General features: G+C 39.6%; 1 long non-coding RNA gene across 1 annotated transcript; it reads left to right on the top strand.

Moving 5' to 3' along the window:
• The first annotated feature begins 315 nt into the window (after positions 1–315).
• On the top strand, positions 316–6,042 carry LOC131424462 (uncharacterized). The gene is made up of 2 exons (XR_009227499.1): positions 316–832; positions 4,997–6,042. It is a non-coding gene; the product is annotated as an uncharacterized LOC131424462 (long non-coding RNA).
• Positions 6,043–21,307: the final 15,265 nt, after the last annotated feature.

The following is a 21,307-nucleotide window of genomic DNA, read 5'->3' as shown; positions in this document are numbered from 1 at the left end:
GAGACAAAATGGAGGATAAGCCTTGTGACCTGAACAGCTGTCAGTTCAGAAACCTTCGAGAGGTGAGGAAGGATTAAGAAAAACACACAAATATTTAGAGAGAAAGGTGGGATTAGGTGGGTATTGTCCTCTGATCGAGGAACATCCAGAGCTGGCTCCACACATTAATTATATAGATTTTTTTTATCATCAAAAGATTATTTGTGAGAAAGTTTCTGCAAAGCAGGCAGTTTTGAAGTTCCCAGCACGGGCAAGACATCATGATTATCTTGCTATGTTTAAAATCTTCTACTCCTAGGAGCCAGTGGCTGAAGGACCCCAAGGCCCCAGGCCCAACATTAGGAAAACTAACCCCTGTGCCCTGAAGCTGCAAGATGTTCCATATAGATAACCCCGGAAGGGCCAAACTTGAGCAAACAGGGTAAAAACAGGAACTAAAAGGACAGGATGCAATTTTATGGTTTTTCTGAGAACTAAAGTGGGAAAACAAGTTTACCCCCCTAGGTGACTCAACTGCTGAATTCAGAGGGACCAATAGGAAGGCTGTTGCTGTGCTAAGCTAAGACCTAACCCACCTGTTCCCTATAAAAGATCTATACCCCAAAGCCCGGTGTGCCAGTTCACCGAAGCTCCGGCTGAGGTTTTGCTGTGCACCCGCAGGCGCCTGTGTGAGAATAAACGCCTCCTGCTTTTTGCAGCCAGTGTCTCGTGTGGTTCATTCCGGGTTTGGGATCTGTGGATATTTCATTGTGGAGGCCCCACCGAGATCCAAGATCCCGGTTCCGGTTCCGATCCCGGTCCCTATCCGGAGGACACCCGACATCACTGGGAGGTAAGCTGGCCAGCTCAAACTGACTGTCTTGTTGTCCTGTTGGTTATCTGTTCTTTGTTCCGCGCAGCGTCTGTACGACTATATGATCCTAGGCATAGTCATTTAGTATTCTGAGTATTCTGAGGCAGTTCTGTCATTTAGTATTCTGAGGCAGCTTGAGAAGGAGTTGACGAACTCGGACTTCTCCCCTGCCACCCTGGGAGACGTCCCAGGGATCAGAAGGGTCCATTTCTTTGGGGCCCCCGGTGTTTCCGAGGGTTACACCATTTTTGTAGGCGACAAAGAAGTACAAACTTCTCCCAGGCCATCTGATTTGTTCGGTTTCCACCGAAGCCGCGCAGCGATCTCACTGTTTGGTTTCGTTTTTGTGTCATTGTGTCTGTCTCTCTATTTCCTCTCTGAGAGTAACAGGGGACAATCACTAACAACCCCTTTGAGCCTAACTCTAGATCATTGGCAAGACGTTCAAGATCGGGCAGACAACCTGTCCGTGGCAGTCAAAAAGAAAAAATGGGTAACACTCTGTACCACGGAGTGGCCAGTATTGGCCCACCCTCAAAGTTAAATGGCCCCCAGGAGAATCCCTCCATCTCTCTCTCTAATTTGCAAAGTCAGAGATTGTCTTTCAGCCGGGGCCGCATGGCCATCCAGATCATGGCTTTTAACCTTTCAGGACCTCTGCGAATCCCCTCCTGCATGGGTGGGATCCACGCAGTCCGCCGGGAGGATTCCACCCGGCGGTATGGTGGATCTGTCCCGTCCCTGTTCCTCCCGGCCCCTCCACCCCAGGAAGCGAACGGGTCTTCCTGGAGTCGGGCTGCTTGGAAATGCAGCCCAAGGCGGATGATAAATTCTATCTAAGGCTGAATACTGAGACTAGGGAAGCAATGTTTTCTTCCCCCCCCCATAACCGGCTTGAGTGCAAATAGAGATGCCTGCTGGGGATTTAACAACTTTGACATCTCGCTTTGACTTTTCTCAAAGTCCTGTCCTCATTATTAAATTAATGTTAATTAACTTTAGAGATGGGAACCAAATTTTCAGTCACAAATTTTGACACTCTCAAGGGGACTTTTAAGGAGTTCCCACTCTGCTTTCTTGGGGAAGCCTAGCACTCGAAACAACTGCAAGCAGAGGATGGACTTTTTGGGAGCTGGCTACTAACAAGTTAAAAAAAAAAAAAAATTACCTAAACTAGAGGAACTGATCCTGTGGGTGAAAGATAAGATTAAGGGACTCCCAGCAGCTGCCAGAGCCATTTAGCTCTGGGGAGTTCCCTGGGTCCTTATCTACATCTTAAGGATCTGTTTACTTAACCTCTGTTTACTTAAAAAGAAGGGACACTGAATGCAGTAAAGCCAGTCACACTGAGACCCTTGATTTTACACCTATAGTTGCCCCTACGTGAAAACATCTGGTCCACTCATAGGAAAATCTATGGTGCCACTGATGGGAGTCATAATTAAATGAAAGTTCAAAACCTGGAGAGATATTTTCTTATCTGGTTGTCTAATTGTTTCTTAGGGATAATCTAGGTTAAATATGTGTCTAAAAAATAAATAATAATAATTTTTATTGTAACAATCTGGTATCTGAATGGGTTTCTAAAGCATTGCACTATCTTGCAGTTAAAAGTTGGGTTTAAACAATTGTTTAGTTTGATTTCAGATAGTTCATGCTAGAAAACTTAAATACTTGGGATAAAAAATTTTAAAAGTTTCAATTTTGAACTGGGTAGCCTGAAAAAAAAAAAATTAAAAATAGATCCAAATATCTTTAATTCACGTGATTCAAACGGTTCAATTTAGATTGGGTAAACAGATAAAAGTAAAAATGTCCTCAAAATTAAGCTTATAAGTTTCTCTAGGTGTTCAAAAAGGCCCTAATAAAATGTTAACTCTACTTAAATTTAAAAGTTTACAAGTATTGTTTCAAAATGTGAACAAAAGGAGGTTTATATAATTATGGTGTTATTAATGTGTTCATATCTTCCAGGTATACAAGTCTGTAAGGTAAAAGCTTCAAAAGAACATTATATCAAGCTGGTGTTCTAAAGTTGTATGGTAATTTTAGGCTTAAAAAAAAAATGTTAAAAATTCAATTATATCATTTGTGTTCTATAACTGAACTTGTTATCAATAAGATATGTACAGTTCCATGTTACTTTCTACTCTAAGATACAATTTATGTATTTTTAAGTTAATAAGAGCCTAATCTGTGTAAAGGTTTTATTGCAAAACACAAAAGTACATTACTACTTTTCTACAAGAGGTTAAAAGCTTTCAGCCTTTAATTCATATTTTAGGTGTAATATTATGTTGTGTTAGCTAATGTTCATGTAAACTTGAACAACAATTTATGTAAACTTTGTAAAATGATCAGCTTCAGAACTATAGTACTTGAGATTTATAAAGAGCCCTGCCTTACTTGAGATAAGGCTCTGTCCCATCTCACTACATGTGAAAATGGCTATAAAAAAAGTAAGCCAGATTTCAGTACAGTTAAAGTTGTGTCCAAAAGTAGGTTTTTGCCAAGATTACTAGGATCTCAAACAGGAAATTATGATGTATAACCCTGCCAGAATTCAAGGTAGCTATTATATAAGCTAAATATGTTTTTACCCTAGTTAGTTTTGTTTTGTAGTTTGCTTATAAATGGTTTAAAGATTGCCTATTAATATTCTAAAGAGGTATTGCTTTAAGAACACAACCTGGGTCAACATAAGATAAAAAGTTATCACCTACAGGATAGAGAGATAGACATTAAAGCCCAGTGCTCTTAATATAAGGCTGTTAATTTATTTGCTGGATGTTTAAGATCAAGTTTTTAAAATTAGTTAAATTAAAAGGGCCAAGAAAACCAATATTTGGCTCTTGCCCTCTGAGTCAGTCTGAATCAGGGAATAGGGGACTTCTCCAAAGGACTCAGCAACTCTAGGCCACATAACCTCCTGAGCAGGGAGATTAATGAGACCAGTGGAGGACAGAAAGCCAAATGGTGCATTTGCTGTAAAGAGGAGGGTCATTAAAAAAGGGAGACATCCCTGATGCTTCTGAGGGAAGCCATATGGTCAAACAAGGCCTGGACCCATCCTAGCGCAAATGGCACTAGCAGAACTGAAAAGCTGCTATGAAGTTCCCGAGGACTCCCAGGATAACTCAGCTGACTGTAAACAATAGGTAGAAACAAAAGTCAGTTTGACTTGCTTCATCTTAAACACTTAGCAAAGACAGTCAAAGCCAAAGCACAGCTGTTCCTGGACATCTTAAATAATAATAATAATTAAATGTAACTTCCATAAATAAATAGACTGGAGGCTACAAAAGAGATTCTTAGACAGAAATGCCTGATAACTGTCAAAGGAACTACTAGAATAGTTTTAGTCTAAGGCTTTTATTTCTAGACAACACAGGTAGACTTGATGTTTGCTAATATGGTTATCCAGCCCTAAGTAGCAGAATTAAAGATTTCTCTATTAGACACAGAGGAGAAACAAAAGGTTCTTTTGGAAGCTCGCAAAAATGTGCCAGGGGACGACGGGCGCCCCACCCAACTCACAAATTTGATTAACGAAGCTTTTCCTTTAACCCGGCCAAACTGGGACTATGCGACTGAAGCAGGTGAGAACCACCTACATCTCTATCGCCAGTTACTCATAGCGGGTCTCCATGGAGCAGGGGGGTCTCCATGGAGCAGGGCGACGGCCCACCAATTTGGCTCAGGTAAGACAGACTATCCAGGGGTCAGAGGAAACTCCGACAGCCTCCTTAGAAAAATTAAAAGAGGCTTATCGGAGGTTTACTCCCTTTGATCCTGATAATGAGGACCAAAAAGAAAACATTTAATGGGCCTGCCTTCGGCCAGGTAAGTCAGGCGGTAGCCAATACATTAAAAATTAATTAAAAATTACATTATGGTTATAGACCCCAAAGTTCAGGACAGGTAAAAAAGATAAATAGAACCATTAAAGAGACTTTAACTAAATTGACACTTGAAACTGGCACTAGAGACTGGGTACAACTCCTACCTTTAGCCTTGTATGGGGCCCAAAACACCCCAGGCCCACATGGACTAACCCCATTTAAAATCCTGTACGGTGCCCCACCTCCCGCTATTAACTTTTATAAAACTAAAACCTATGCCTCCCTCACCCCATCTATGCAGACTCATTTGCATGCTTTGCAATTGGTCCAGAACGAGGTCTGGAAGCCTCTAGCCGCAGCATACAAAGAGGAACTTAAAACCCCCTTGCTGCCACATCCCTTCAAGGTCGGAGATACCGTCTGGGTACGCAGGCACCAGAGCAGGAACCTCGAACCGCGGTGAAAAGAACCCTACACTATCCTGCTGACCACTCCTACTGCACTCAAAGTGGACGGCATCGCTGCTTAGATCCATGCTTCCCACGTGAAGACTGCACATCCACAGGAGTCCGCAGACACCTCTCCGGATCCAGAATGAAAGTTGCAACGTACCCAAAATCCGCTAAAGATAAGACTCACTCGCTGTTGATTTTTCTTGCTTTGTGCTGTGTCTTCCCCATTTCAGTTAACCCCAACCAATCTGTGAGCCAGACATGACAAGTATTATCGGGGACAAGAAATATAATTTAAAAAAAAACAAAACAAAAAAAAAAAAACAATGGGGCCTGAGAGTATATCATAAAACTGCCTATGACCCTGGGGTCCTATTCAAAATTAGATTAATAGTAAATACCAACCCCCAACCAGTATGCTGAGCCGTCAGCTGAAATAATGCTGGAATCCGAGCAGATGGGTCAATGGATATAAGATTATATCCATGATATAAAAAAAGGGGGGAATGAAGGACCCCAAGGCCCCAGGCCCAACATTAGGAAAACTAACCCCTGTGCCCTGAAGCTGCAAGATGTTCCATATAGATAACCCCGGAAGGGCCAAACTTGAGCAAACAGGGTAAAAACAGGAACTAAAAGGACAGGATGCAATTTTATGGTTTTTCTGAGAACTAAAGTGGGAAAACAAGTTTACCCCCCTAGGTGACTCAACTGCTGAATTCAGAGGGACCAATAGGAAGGCTGTTGCTGTGCTAAGCTAAGACCTAACCCACCTGTTCCCTATAAAAGATCTATACCCCAAAGCCCGGTGTGCCAGTTCACCGAAGCTCCGGCTGAGGTTTTGCTGTGCACCCGCAGGCGCCTGTGTGAGAATAAACGCCTCCTGCTTTTTGCAGCCAGTGTCTCGTGTGGTTCATTCCGGGTTTGGGATCTGTGGATATTTCATGGCTATGACTCACAAGGGCAGGCGTGCGTAGCAACTGGGGAATGTTCACCCTGTGGTTTTGCACAAGAAATACTAACCCTATACTCTTGTACAGGGAAATCCCAGTGGAAGCGCACCACAATCACAAGGTAATCAGACACCTTGATTCCCATCTCTGCTCCCCACAAACAAGGAGTGTACTTTAATCTGAAGTTCTGCATACATACCATTCCAGGTCTGCCACTCCCCAAGCTAGTTCTATCCCAGCTCTGTCACTCTCAGATTTCTGGGAAATATGTAAGTCTTAGAGTTCCTGGAAATTCATCCACTTACGAGAACTGTTTTGTACACTGTTAATTATTCTAAGCAAAGAGAGAGATGGTATTTTAAGAGATCTGAAACCTAAAGTACTTTCCTGTCAATAGATAGGTTGATCAGATAATGGAGACTGCATCAGCACCCCCACATACCGTCTTGTGATTATCAGACTGATGTCTTCTTCGTATACTTTCTCATGCACACCCCCTCAGCAAGTTTCTTTGGAAGAAAAAAATTGAGATTCCCCCAAAGGGTCCCTCACTTTGAAGATTGCCCACATTCTCCCTCTAATGGCTATCCCTTGCTTTCCTAAATAAATCTTTGTGCCTTTAATAAACACATCCTCAAATTCATTTCTGTGATGTTTGTCAAGAACCCAACTTGTCTTAAGTTGATGTTCCCCTTCTTTGGGAAGTCCTTTGACCTCTTCCACGACAGAATAATATGCTATGTGACGTTTTGTGCTTGAGATTTCCTACTTAATAATATCCTTGTGATTCTTCCAGGTTGCATGCATCAAAAGCCCATCCCATTTCATTGCTGTGCTATGAATTAAGACAGGGCGTTTAGTCATTATTCACCCGCTGAAGGCTGTTTTAGTCATTTCCAGTTTTGAGGAAAGCTGCTGTGTACATTCTTGTATAAGATTTTAGTGAAAATGACTTATTTATTTCTCAATAACAAATACTCAGGATTATGATAGCTGGAATATATGGTAAGTATGTTCAATTTTTAAAGAAACTATCAAACTACTTCTGGAACAGCTTTACCATTTTGTCATCTTGCTAACAATGTATGAGAGATCTGATCTCTCTGCATCTTTGCCAGTATTTGGTATTTGCATTAGTGATTGTTTTAGTTGTGCCAAGGGGTATGAAATGATATCACTCCTTGATCTTAATTTATATTTCCCTGATGGCTAATGTTAAATAATACTTTGTAGGAGGTGAAACATTTGGGCTGGGCACATGTGCTGGGTCTAACAGACCAAGTCATTATAGAGTTTAATCATGGTAACTGAGCTTTGGTCAGTTGTGTTAGCCCAGTAGCCAGCAGACTGATCAGGCTGTCAACAATTAAGTAGTTAAGCTGTAATCGGCCGACTGGTTGATTGACTTGGCTATAGTCAGTATGTTTTCTGTGACTTGTTTGCAGTTTTCTATAAATGCTGTCTGATCACATGGTTGGAGTTTTAAGAACCTGCTGGGAGCTTCTTGATTTATGAATTGTCTTTGTTTTGCTTTGCTCAGATAAATCCTGCCAAGCTTAATTGATTTAAGGAATTTTCCTTTCAACACTAGTGATGTCTGCTACTTTTCATTTGCTACCTGTACGTTTCTTCACTGATATCTCTTCATGTCTCTTGCTCACTTCCTAATTGGACTTTTTATATTAACAGTTTCATTTTGAGAGCATTTTTTTGAGAGTTTCATTTTGAGAATTTAACTCTAAATATGAATTCTTTGTCAGATATCTAGTTTGCCAGTATTTTCTCACAGCCTGTGTTTTGTCATTCCATCTTCTCTGTGTCTTTCAGAGAGCAGAAGTTTTTAAATTTTGATAAATCCTAATGATATTTTTTCTATGGATTTTTCTTTTTGTGTTGCATTGTTGTATTCTTCAATTTTCTTTTTTCTGTGCTAATATCTTTCTCCTTTTCTTTCTGCACACCACTGACATGAATACTGGAAACTTTGACATTGTTCCATAGGCTTCTGTGGTCTGTTTTTTCAATCTTTCCCCCTCTATGGTTCATATCAGATCATTTTTACTGACCTCTCTTCAAGTTTGCGGACTTTGGTTTTCATATCCATTTTTCTATTGATCTTTTCCAGTGAATTTTTTTATTTTATATTTCATTACCAAAATTTCCAAATTGGTTCTTTTTTTTAATAGCTACTAATTCTTTGCTAAGAATGTCTATCTAATTGTTTCAAGAGTCTTTATATTATTTCTCCAATAATTTCAATATCTGACTTATTTGGGGATTGCAATCTGCTAATTGCCTTTCGAGAGTTTTTCTTTCTTTTTTTTTTGTAAAAAGGATTTTCTTATTAATATGTGTGTTGTATAATTGTGGAATTTAGTCTGGATATTTAAAATACGAGGTTAGCAGACTTTGGGTCTTGTTAAAATCTTCTGGGGAATGTTGATTTTAATAGGCAGTGAACCTAACTGAGTTCACTCTGTAAATCCTGACCCACCTTCCAAGGGCTGTGCATGCAATGCTAATTTACCTTTCAAAGCAGTTTCAGTGCTGCTTTGATCTGCTTTATATTTATGCCACTCAAGGGCTAGTCTGGGTCCTGGGAGTGCTCTACTTTGTAGTTCAATTCTCAAAGGCTTCGTTCTATAGATTCTTGTCCACTCCAGGCATAAATAGCTGAGGGGAGACTCCAGAATTTCGTACACAGATCTAAAGGATATCTTTCTCTGGTCCCCTCCACTCACATGGTACTTCCTGTGATCATCCTTTCCTGGTGCCCTAGCGAGGAAGCTGGGGCTTTGGCTTCTCAGTGCTGTCACACACTTTCCACAAAGGGGTCCACTTTAGGGAAAGGGGGCAAGAAACCCAACCTGTGGGGTGGCTACCACAACTGTCATCATGGCAGGTTCCACATTTGTTATGGCATCACCAGAATGAGTGTTGAGAGACTCCACAGAGCTCCATACTACAGGGTCTCTTTTGTAGATTCTGACTAGTTGTAAGAGGTGTTTCTCTAGGAGCTTTTTTTACACTTGTGTCTGTTTACAATTCCAATTTATGGGATGCCCTAAACTATAAGTTGGGCAGTACGGGAAGAATTGCAGAGTTCTCAATGCCATGTAGTGTGGGAAGCTACTCCTGAGCTATTTAGAGCCTGAACAGCCCACCTCCTACCTTATTTGGCAAAAGAACATCCTGTAGAAAACCTTCGATGTTTCCCCCATATATAAACCAAATGCGCAGACTGTCACTCTCTTTCCAGTGTGGAAGCTTGACCCCTAATGTAGAAGAGCCGTTCCACCCTGATTTCTAAAATTACTTTCTGTGTATTGTGTTTTTTTTTTTTTCCCCACCACCTTCTTTTCTTAGCTTAATTTTGCAGCCAACCCACTCCACGGAGAGGAAACCCAAATTCCACTGCCCATGTGGGACATGGGTAGGAATATGGGGCATTCTCTGAGCTTGATTTCTCTCTCCATTTTGTCCACTCTGATTTACTTTCCAGAGTTCTCCAACATTTTTTTTCTGTATCCTTCCTGGAGGTGTTAGTTGTAATAAAAGGGAGAGTGAAGAATAGGCTTATTCCATCATAACTGGATCCAGAACCCTAAATGCCTTTAAAGTAAAAAAGTCATAGTCCAGATGTAAGGTAGTATAATTTGGAGGAATAGTCATTGACAAAAAAAAAAAAAAAACTCCTCTTTTTGTAGTCTAGATAAACTTGTCCAATATAAAAATGCATATGAATCTTGGGGAAACTGAATAGGAAGGTTCTTTAATAGGCAACCCTCTACCTATCCCTTCTTCCTTGCCATGTTAACTCTTGGGAAAACATTAACTCCCAAATAGTAATTGTGATCTAAGCACATGGGAGGCTAGTGTGCTCTGCTTCTATCTGAAACCCTAGGAGATGAAAGTTTTACAGAGAAGCCATGACACCATGGCATGAGTATAGTACAGATGGCAGTGGGACACTGAGGCAGAGAGACAGAGCTAATCTTACTGAGCTAGTCATGGTCCCAGAGAGATGCAAGGAAACAGCTTCAAGTTCTCTGCACTTCTGAGAAGGATGTGGAAGTTAAAGGAGAGGAGTCTCATTGGTCAAAATGAGAGGGCATAGCAACAATAGGAAACCAAATTCAAATAGGGGCATTTCAGCAGAGTGAGGCAAAATCCAGAAGTAAGGCACAATCATGCTGTGGATTTCTTAGGATAGTCCACCATAGTGCATATTGAAAAGGGAAGAAATAAGACCCGATTCTTTTTTTTGTAAGAGAGAGAGAGAGAGAGAGAGAGAGAGAGAGAGAGAGAGAATTTATATATATATTTAGTTTTTGGCGGACACAACATCTTTGTTTGTATGTGGTGCTGAGGATCAAACCCGGGCCACATGCATGCCAGGTGAACGCTACCGCTTGAGCCACATCCCCAGCCCAAGACCTGATTCTTATATCTTCTTCGGGGGTTATTAGTGGAGAAATGGCATGTAAAACCATGAGCCTGGCTAAGATGTGGGCATAAGTAGAGAAGCAGGTAAAGACTGGGTCTTGGGATACTCTAAAGTTCAGAGGATGGAAAGACAAGGAGGTCCAGACAGTGGAGGTTGAGAAAGAGGGAACAGGAAGGTACAAGATGAAGCAAAAAGTGATGAGGATAGAATGACTGTGCCAAGTACCCTACTGGATCATGGAGCTGTGCTTGGTTTGGCCACTGGATTTGGAAACATGGAAGTCACAGCAGAAAAATCAATGAGTGGTGGGGATAAAAAATTGATGAGATGAAAAGCTGTGCATAGAGAGAACATAGGCAACTATTTTGAATGTTGATATTAGTAAACAAATGGATGGTACAGTAGCTAGCGGAGCCAATTTTTATTGGGTGGCTGCTTTTATAGCATGTTTTCGTGATTGTGAAAATAATCCATTAAAGGGTGGAAAACTGATAGGACATGAAAGCAGGCAGGACACAATAAGGAAGATTTTCCTACATAGAAACATGGTGTACCCATCCATATGTCAGGAGGGAAAGCAAATATCTGAAAAAAAATTAAAAGGCCAACTAGTCCATCTGGCAGAGGGATTGTGTGAAAGCTTTGTTCTGATTACCTCCATGTTTTCAGTGAAACACTAAGCCTCAGTTTTGTATTTATAAAATGAAACGTATAATACCTACCTACTTCATTGATTTGATGAGAATCACAAAAGGCACATTTAAACATGCTTTGAAAATTGCAAGACAATATTCAAATGATCGTTGTGACTTCTTGAGATTTCCACATTTCTTTCCTGACATCCTCAGAATTCTAGAATGTTGTTCTGGGAGTCATTAGTCCCTCACTGCCTTCACTTGACAACACCTTCTCCAAAGCAAATTATTTCCCTTGACCTTGACCTTGGAAGAGTAAGAACCCTTGCTTCTCATTCATAACTTGAGTTTTAGATTTTGCATTTTGATTCTTTCAACCCATGTTTTCAAATTAGACTAAGACACTCTTGTGCTGGAGTAAACAGATATTACATCATATATTTTCACCTGAAGAAGTTTAATTCAACTCAAGTGGAAGGTATAAGAAATATGATTTAGACCTTACATTGTCCAAAGAGGATTAAAAGGGGAAATCTACTTAAGACCCTTAATTCTAGGTCATAGATAGGCAATATTTCTCTCAATATTGTTAAAAGATTTTTGAGGATTTTTTGTTAATTTTCATAGTTCAGTGAACAAGGGATAGCAGTAAGAGATGAAAACCATTTTTCCTATCAATTTATTGTATTTGAACAAATATTCTTTTTTTATTTGTTCTTTGTTATATGTGACAGAAGAATGTATTTTGACATATATATGGAATATAACTTCCCAGTCTTCTGGTTGTACATCATGTGGAATTGAACAAATGTTCTTTGGACACAATTTGGAATTATGATTTTCTATTAATGTAAGAAGAGACACTAATTTGGATTCATGAGAAATTATTGAAATTAGCAAGATAGAATTCCAGTATCAGAGAAAAGTAAGTTATTTAAACTACCTGTAAGGTCATTAGTTTCCAGGTTTATAAGTTACAATTAAATAAGAAACATTTGGGCCATAAGAGTTCTTTAAACTATGAAACTTCTAATTGCTTATTTCCCATTTTAATAAAGCTTTTTAACAGAGACAAAGAGGCAATTTTCCTTGAAAATCCTGAATAATTTACATTATAACTTTTAAACTACATTACCATAAGCTTTCAAAGGAATCAGTCAAGTGTATGTGTGTGATAATCTCCCCCATTCAAGTTCATTACATGCTAATCTGACGGTTTGGTTGTCTCTTTGGGAATTATTCAACTCTGACCGAAGCAATTTATGTTTGAAACTTATTCCATCCAAGCATCACTAGACTCTTGTGTACCTGGGAAAAGATGAGGTTGGTTTTGAGGCCTCTGAGGGCTTTTGTTCTTCACTACCCCCCACTCCCCAATCCAACCCTTCCTCCTCCCTTATCTCCCCTATGTGTTCCTGGCTTTCTATCTTCTTAACTCCGTCCACCTCTCTAAGATATCAAACCTTAATTCAAGTTAATTAACTTCTCAATTCTTTGAAAAGTCTGACTTTCGGGTAAAAGAATGTTGGTTGAAGAAGGAGTTGCAAAGAGTAGACACTGGAAGCAAGTTTTATGATCCATCATAATGCCAAGTATTATTTTTTATAGAATAATATGAACTGTTACAACAAAGTGCCAGTTGATATGAACTTCTGATTTGCCAGGACTGACGCATGAGGCACCCAGGCTCTCCTGCATAGAGAATCTGACTCTGTAAGGAATATACAGTGGAGAGTTCTCTTCTGAGGGATGCAGCTTTAGAGATAATCTCCAGGGAGTTTCATTCTCAGGGTCCTTTTACACAGACTTTTCTTCATAGTCAACTCCCTAATTTTCTGAATGTCAAAGAAATTCCCTGATACAGGCAAGGTGCAAGAATCAGCCTCAAATTTCTTAGCAAGCCTCAAATTCATACACTCCAATAGAAACTTAGTATTCCAATCCCCTTTGTAAGCCCTCTGTATTAGAATGCTCAGGTTACCATAATGATATATAACAGATTTGTTGTCTTAAACAATAGTGTATTAGTCAGTTTTTCATCACTAGAACATAATACCTGAAATAAAAGAACTTAGGTAGGAAAGGCTTATTTTGGCTCACAGTTTCAGAATGATGCAGTCCATGGTTATTTCTGTTATTTCTGGGCATTTGGTGAGGCAGAGCTTCATGGTGGAGGGATATGATGGAGCAAAGCTGTTCACTTTGGTGCAACCAGGAAGCAGAGATAGGGAAAAAGAGAGGGGGTGGGGGTGGGGGAGGGCCAGGGATAAGATATACAATTCAAAGGCATGCACCCCAAAACCAACTTCTTTCAACTAGGCTCTACTTTCCATTTCTACCATCTCCCTAATAGCCCATTAAACTATGAATCCATCAATGGATAAATCCATTGATAGGTTTAGATTCCCCATGGTTCATTCACTTTCCAAAGGTTCCCACCTGACGCAGTCTGGCTGGGCACAAAATCATGAGCCACTCAAGCAGGAACAAACTTTATTTTTGAAACTGCCGCCAATGCCCCCTATGCTCCCGGGAAGATTGCCTACCGATTTACGCTGCGTTCTCCCAGACCCCCACAGGAAGTCCCTCCTCCGGAATTCCCTCCTACCGCACTTCCCCAACCAATGGGAACTCTCCAGGAGTCCCGTAGCAGGCCGAGGTGGACAGCAGGAGTCCAATATCCATATGAATGCAGATCTTAACATAATCATATCATCTCAATGGCTTGCTGGCATCACCTTTCTACCAAAAATTCCATGCATCATATTACTTGGCTGTGGCTCTTAGCAGAGACTAATATTTGAATGAGTAGATTGAATACAATAGTTCTCCCTAATGCAGGTGGTTATCATTTAATCAATTGAAAGCCTTAATAGAATAAAAGACAGACCCTTCCCTAAATAAAAGAGAATTCTTCCTGCCTGATAGTCTTGATGGTCTTTGAAATGAGACCTCAGTGTTTTTTTTTTCTTTGTAGAACGATCTACTGTATTCAATCTACTTATTCAAATGTTAGTCTTAATCAAAACACCTTCATAGACACACCTAGAATAATGTTTGGTTAAATATCTGAACACAATGTGGTTCAATCAAACAACACACAAAAAAAGTTAGTCATCAGAAATGCCATGGAGCTGGGTGCAGTGGTACACGCCTGTAATGCCAGTGGCTCAGGAGGCTAAAGCAGGAGGATTGCAAGTTCAAAGCCAGCCTCAGCAATGGTGAAGTGCTAAGCAACTCAGAGAGACCCTGTCTCTAAATAAAATACAAAATAGGGCTGGGGATATGGCTCAGTGGTCGAGTGCAACTGAGCTCAATCTCCAGTAAATGAGACCTCAGCGGTTTCTTTGTTTGTTTTGTTTCTGTTTTTGATTTTTCCCCCTTGCTTTTAGGTTTGAACTGAAATATTGGCTTTTCATTGGTCTGGACCTGCTGGCCTTTAGGTGGGAGCTACACTGTCAGCTCTCCTGTTCTCTAACTTGCAGAGTTACTCTGCATTATCCTGCTGATCTTGGGACTTTCTCAGCTCCATGACTGCTTTATCTAATTACTTATAGTGAATCTCTCTATACAAATATATGTATATGATTATGTTTCTTTTGAGAACTCTGAATAGTATAGATATTGGTACTGAGAAAGATTCTAGAGGAACAGAATTTTAAGGATGATTTTTCTGAATATGTTCTGGGGTTTATGGAATTGGATCTCTAATATGATTAAATTTAAAAATGCTAATGAGAGGCTGGGGATATAGCTCAGTTGTATGCACAAGGCTCTGGGTTCAACCCCCAGCACCACCAAAAAAAAAAAAAAAAAAAAAAGATGCTAATGATTCCATTTCCATAGTCCATGTCATGATCTGGCAATGACAATGTACAAATATCGACATCAGACATTCCTCATCATATACTTATGAGAAACTGAGAAACAAGGGTCTAAGCAAGTGTATTTGATGCTTTCAAAGCTTTTCATCAAGCTAACAAGTATAACAAGATTATCTTGTTGTTTCTAATATTACTAGACAAAGTGGGAAAATAAATGGACTAATTCAATGATCAAATTCCCAGCTTAAGTGTTATATAAGTGAAATCTTGTGTTCCCTTAAAGAGACCCTTATCTTCTGCAGTTAAAGGATTAGACTGCTGAAAAACACAGAACATCATCCTGTAACTGGGTGAAGTACAAAGTAAATTGAACCCTTAGCCTTGCAGGATATTTGCTGTTCAAGTGTGAGTACCAACTGGAAAGGAGTAAGACCCAGAGCATTGGAATGGGAGGATACTGTGCTTTTAAATGAAGTGTATTCTTTGCCAGTGGATGAGGTCTCCTCAATTCCACTAGAAGTGACTCCTACCCCCATTTCTGAGTGGGTTAACCCTGGATTTTGCCTAAGGAAACTTGTGATGGCCTCACCCCTCCAGTAAGACAATGGTGTTTCTCCTCAGGACTAACCTCCTATCATTCCTCTTTTTGTCCAGAACTACAACTATAATCAAGTCCTATCGGACCCTACAAGGTGAAGTAAAATTGCAACCCAAGAGAAGGCGTGCTTCATTCCAAAATGACAACTCAATTTTTCTAACTTACCTGGGCAGAAATCAAAGGAACATGTGTAGAAGTGGATATTAAAGATGTGGGATAATGGTGGAAGGAAGATAAACTGGGATTCAAAACCAAATTTATTGATATGGACTCACCAAATTTATTGATATAGACTCTGCATTTAATGTTGCAGCTCAGGGAGTTAGGAAGGACTCTAACAGGTTGGTTGGTTGGTTGGTTGGTTGAAACATGGACCAAAAGATACAGTGAACAAATTATAAATACCAGATCTGCCTTGGTTTAATGCAGAGGGAGATATGTAAAAACTTAGGGAGATTGCAATGTTAGAATGGATTTGTAGTTAAGACCTACAGACAAGATGGGTCCAGTTACCATAATGTAACTATGAAACAAAACTACAATGGAAGTAAGGAGGAGAATGTCTGGAATACAGGTGCTTCCTTAGGGCAACTCTTAGTGTTACCATTGCCTGTGATAAGTCAGTGAAAAACTATAACAACCTAATCCAGACAGGACTCTAACGTCCTTTAGGAATGAAGGTATGGGTCACACCCCCCAAATAAAGAAGCCAAACAGTCTTTTACGTGTTTGCTGAAGGGAATGGGAATAGGGAAGCAGAAAAAGGCGACTACAAATATCAACTGTGATTGTAGGACTAGCTATAGCAATGAGGATTTTCCTTTCTTATTTTGTTGTGAGCATGTCTGTGTAAATAGAAAATATATTTTTCTCCTCCCTCCTTTCACCTTATCATGCAATGAGATGTAATCACATCATAGTATTTAAGTATTTTCAACTTTTACATGACAGTATTTAAGTTATAGATTATCAAAGAAAAGAGTAAATTTTATTCAAAGAGATTTCTTTCACTTTTTTTTTTTGGAGCATGGGGCCATTATGTTTATAGTTGCATATAGGATACTGGTATTATGTTAGGTGGAATCATGACCTTTATTTATTGTCTTTGGAGATTGAGTATGGTTTAAGGAGATATATTTGGGTGCCCAGTTGACAAGGGCAGATTTGCAATGGCTAATTTAATGTACCAACTTGGTTGGACTACAGGGTGCCAAAATACTAGGTCCAATATCATCTGGGGGTTTCTGTGATGTTGTTTTGGATGAGATGGACATTTATGTAGGGAGACCAAGTACAGTAGATGAGCCTCCCTAATGGGATTGGTCTCATTCAATCAGTCAAACTCCTAAAGAGAACAAAAAGCTGACCAACCCCCGTGTAAGAAAGAATTCCCCTTCCCTTCTCTGATGGTCTGCACACTGGGACATCAACTTTCAGGCTCAAACAGAAACATCAGCTCTTCCTGGGTCTTGAAACTGCTGGTCCTTAGGCAGGAACTACACTCTTGGCTCTCCTGTGTTTCTAACTTGTTGACTCCTCAGATCTTGAAATTTGTCCATCTCCATAATAGTGTGAGCCAATTCCTTATAATCACCTATTGGTTCTGTTAAAAAAAACTCATGACAGCCACCTGTGATGTATAGTGTTCTACATATTATCTGCTAAGAGAGCCATGGTGGTAATACTTAGGTGACCCTACCAGGCCTTTGAGGGGCCAAGGGCCAAGGGAGAGTATCCTAAGGGGATCAGACAAACACACTTTCTGTGTGTTGGGCACCACCTCACCAAGTAATGATCTTTACTCTGACATGTTGACTAAAATTATGTAATAAACATCAAGATAAAATTAAATTGATGTTCTTTTTAAAAGTACATTTACAGAATGATTGAGTCAAACCCTTTGCTGAAGCCTGGGTATCTCTGTTTCCTATTGCAAAAGGCACGTATAGAGCATTCACAGCTTGTGAAAATGCTTTATGAAATGGAAGACCACAAGGTTAGGTTGCCTGAGGTCCTTCTGACCACAGTGGGGAGCCACAGGAAGTCAGGAGGGACTGGCTTCCAGAACTTATGGGGCCACTAGCACCCAGCCACATCCATTGTTCTAGGTGTGCAGGAATCATACAGGGCTCAGAGGCAACCGATGGGCTTGCTGAGTCCTGCCATGCCTGCACCCAGAACCTTCCAGATTGTCCTTGTTCTTCTTTCCCTGCACTCTGAAACATGTCCCAGCCTCCTGGAGGGAAATGATGAGAGCAGAGTTAGACGTGAGGGTGCAGCAGCAACACAGATTTTGAGCCACCCATCCCACAACCTCTGCAAGACTGACTGCTTGCATCATTTTCTTTCCCAAGTCTCTGCTGTGGGACCACCAAAATGGAAATATTTTGGTCAATTAGTGTGATAACTGACATTTCAGGAAAGATGAGGAATAATTCCTTCCACTTAACATCAAGGGGAAAAAGAGGTCAATGGGGAATGTGGCCCTCACTTCTCCTGGTGTGCACCAGATGTGTGGGATTTGGGAAAGTGTAGGCTTGCATCCTTTTTTACCCAGGAAGGACCCAGAAGGCAGACTTCTGGAATCTAACCCTCCCCAAAACAGAACAGCTAGAGAAAAGATTTCTCGGCAGACACAGAGCATGAGGGGACATTTGATGCCTGCTTTATTCAGTCACCAGTAATCTCTCTTGCATCACTCACTTTTGTTACAATTGACTAATAGGCAACATGCCTCCGCCCGAGCCCCGGAAGATAGAAATACTGTCCTAAAAGGCTGAGCTCCCCAAAGAGCAAGGAGCAGCAGGGATGGGGCACAGGAGGCACCAGTTCCAAGCCCTGCTGTGGAAAAACTGGCTCTGCAGACTCCGGCACCCGGTGAGTGCTTGCCTTGGTTCTCCAGAGGGCTCCAGTGAGGGTTGGAGAGGGACCAGGGTATGTCTTCCCTGGCAGGTGAAAATGTTCACCCTGCAAGGGATTTGGGAAAGTCAGATGATTTTACATCCGAACTTGCGCTAAGGGCCAAAGTAGCTGAATTCTAATGACCAGTGCAATATTTAGACACTAGAATCTTGTCAAAAAAAGACTAATTTAGAAAAAATTTCCTCCAAATATAATAATGCATTTTAAACTCTAGTTGGTGTTTTGGATACTTATTATAAAAGATGAAGTGGAAATCATCTGGTTTACAAGGCATCACATGTATTTAATGCATAGATAGAAATATTAAGATCAGTGATTCTAAGGCGTGAGTCCATGCAAAGTGTGTGTAAACAGGGCTTTGCAAGAAATATGAACTTAACACTATAAATAAGACATTAAAAATTAATTTTTTAAAATGTCTTATTTATAGTGTTAAGTTACATGTTTTTTAGAATTGTATTTTAGTTACATCAACAAGGCTCTCCTAAGGAAAATTACTTAGACCAAATTTGTGTGAACATTTAAGTAAAGATCCCATAGATTTGTATTTTAATAAAGTAGAACTCAATCACTTATTATTATGATTAGTTGCCCTTTATACCTGATGCCACCAGGTAAACTTTAATACTTAGTGATGTCGTTTTCAATAGTAGTTCTGCAATACTGTTTCTGTATTATTTTTGACTTTAAGGTTCAAACTTATCAGGTGAGGTTTTTCTGCAGATGAATTCTTCTGTTTGCAGAAATTCAATAATTGACATGGAATTTAATCATGTTGCTGACTCCTCAGTCAGAAGATCCTTCCTCTCTTTCTCACAATAGAACAAATATTAAAGGAGATGTTTTCTTTTCATATGGTATCAGGATTAGAATGATTTCAATTGAAATTTGATTGTACAAGAATTGTAAGATCAGGAATGAACAAACGGGACTTCCACTTTTGATGAATTGTTAGCAACACTGGTGCATGTGTAGGTGGTTTTCCATTTAAGTACAGTATATTAAACATGGAAGTTTGTTTTGGGGAGCTAAGCCTATTTTCCCATGAAAGGATGTTCTAAGGGGGAAGCTGGATTCCCAAACACTGTTCTTTCTTTTTTATATATGTCAACTCATTAAGTTCAATAGTTCAGTGAAGGTAAGGTATCTGGACTATCTATTCCCTATTATTGGACACCTGAGTTGTTTAGAAATTTTTCATAATTATTATTGGTATAAGGGAAATATCCTTATCAGAAATATTTTGTTAATTTATTTATTTGATGTCTGCTTTTATAAAATGGTAAGTCCTATGCCCTATGCTTCTTCATCTTATTTTTCTCTTCAGTATTCATCATTTAAAATACACTACATATTTACTTATTTGTTAATTATCTCTGGATCCTGCACTAGTTTGTAAGATCCATGAGAGCTGGACTTTTTCCTGACTTATTCACCAGCATACTCCCCAGTACCCAGAAGAGTACCTGGAATACAGCGAGTGTTCAATAAATATTTGTTAAATGAATAAAGGAAGGAAGGATAGAATACAGTAAAAACTTATTGTATCTCTACTGGGTGAACAGTACAAATGTGTGCCCTATCTTCAAGGAATTGAAGTCAGTTCTGAGAAAATCAACCAAAAATGCAATAAAACATTTAATAAACACTTTTCTGGGAATATGTCTACAGATGTTCACACACACAATGGAAATGGTATTTGTTACAAGTTTATTTATTATGACATGGCTTACAATAGCAACAGAGTAGAAACAACCCAAGAATTTGTGTAGAATTTGGAGTCGCCTGACTGGGTGCATATCCCAGCTCTGTCACTTACTAGTTGATTTATGTAGGCAAATTTCTTGGTTGGGTTTTCTTTCCTATGAGATGAATTTGTTTGCAAAGATTGAGTGGTTACTCCATGCAATGTGCTGGCAGTGATGATAAGCATGAGTGGGGGATGTTTTCTTCCTGGGCTATAGTGCTGGGCATGGTAGCAGACCTCTGGGACATGAGCCAGGGATTATGAGGGACAGGAGAGGTGAGGGTAGCTGTAGATATCTGATTTGCATGATTGGGTTAGAGCAGAAGCCCAGGGGGTATACTCTCTGATTATGTTTGCATCTCTTAATCAATTACAGTGGAAATATTGAGGCCAGGCCCCTCTGGGTGAATGTCTTTAAAGTGACCTACTTTTCATAGCTTCCTTCTGTTCTCCCGTGATGATCTGTGAATTCTTTTACATTATGGAAATGGGTGTTGGCATAAACCACAGAACAACCAATCTGACCAAGTGAACAAATGGCCTCAAATAAATGTTTCCTTAGTGAATAAGAACCAGGCACTATTTGTAAGCAGAAGGAAGCATATCCATTTTCTATTTTATTATTTTAGGATTATAATTTCTTTAAAAAAACATTCTATTATGGAAATTTCAAACAGGAAAAAATTAAATGGTACAATGAATGAATAATATCCATCACCTTCTCATATCTAGAGTGTTAAAATTCTATTGTTGGGAAAAATTAGTTTATATAGAAGCACGTTTTTAGAATTACTTTAATGCCACTCTGATTTTTCCTCTTGATTTTAATTTATTATATAAGCAGCACTATAACTATGTGAAAATTTCTTTTAAAAATATCTAAGATTCCTTTGCACTAATTCATTTGCTACATTGGTGGTCTTTTCTTGTCATCAGGCATATGTAAGATAATATAATTACCTTACATAATTATAATTACCTTGCATAATTAAAATCTTAGTCTTTTTTTTCCCATTTAACATTGAGGTTCAATA

The sequence above is a fragment of the Marmota monax genome, unplaced genomic scaffold (assembly GCF_021218885.2).
Source record: "Marmota monax isolate L192 unplaced genomic scaffold, Marmota_monax_Labrador192_F-V1.1 WCK01_AAM20220418_F8-fsc00342, whole genome shotgun sequence".
NCBI lineage: Eukaryota > Metazoa > Chordata > Mammalia > Rodentia > Sciuridae > Marmota > Marmota monax.
This window is presented reverse-complemented; position numbering and strand designations above follow the sequence as displayed.